Below are 815 nucleotides of genomic sequence, written 5' to 3'. Positions count from 1 at the left end.
GATTTTTGCATCAGACTCAGTTTTGTTGTTGTTGTTGTGTTTTTGTTTTGTTTTGTTTTTGAGACAGGGTTTCTCTGAGTAGCCTTGGCTGTCTCCTGGACTCGCTTTGTAGACCAGGCTAGCCTCAAACTCAGAGATCCTCCTGCCTCTGCCAACCCCCGAGTGCTGGGATTACAGGTGTGCGCCACCGCACCCAGCTCATCAGACTCAGTTCTATCGTTGACTTCAGAAGTCTAGGACTTGGGGTTTAGCCTGGACAGGATGGTGTTAGATGAGGTTAGCCCTGATATCTGGATTCTCACTTTGAATATCCTGACTTGCCCTCTGCTTGTTGGGCCTTCCTGTCTGGGGTTCAGGCAAGTAGATCTGGAGTTGTGGTTCTGATGCTGAAAGTGCGCTCAGAAGAAGGGAAGGACTAGCTCGGGGGACATCGTTAAGATCCATGGCTGGTCTGCACCCCGCTGCACAGTACTCGCCCTGCAACCTGGGACCCTCGAAAGGCGTGGGCATAGTCCAGGCCCATGTTGTTAGTTAAAGGAAGGGGCCAGTGAGACCTGGAAGCTGACTGCCGAGAGAACCTTGACCTCTCTCTTCAAAGGGAACAGTGACCCCTGACCTCCTCTGCTAAATGGCGTGGGTGGCCTTGTGTAAATAGAATTTGTGGGGTGTTGCTCTGTGCCTGAGTATTAGAAGTCTGGAACCACAGTGAAGAGTCAGTCTAACAGACGCCCCGGAGGGCACCCCCACCCTGGGTGCTTCCAGCGGGAGCTTGTTCCTGCCTGTGGAGTCCGAAGTGTTTTCCACAAGGATTCCTC

Source organism: Meriones unguiculatus, chromosome 6 (assembly GCF_030254825.1).
Source record: "Meriones unguiculatus strain TT.TT164.6M chromosome 6, Bangor_MerUng_6.1, whole genome shotgun sequence".
In the NCBI taxonomy this organism is placed as follows: Eukaryota; Metazoa; Chordata; class Mammalia; order Rodentia; family Muridae; genus Meriones; species Meriones unguiculatus.
This window is presented reverse-complemented; position numbering follows the sequence as displayed.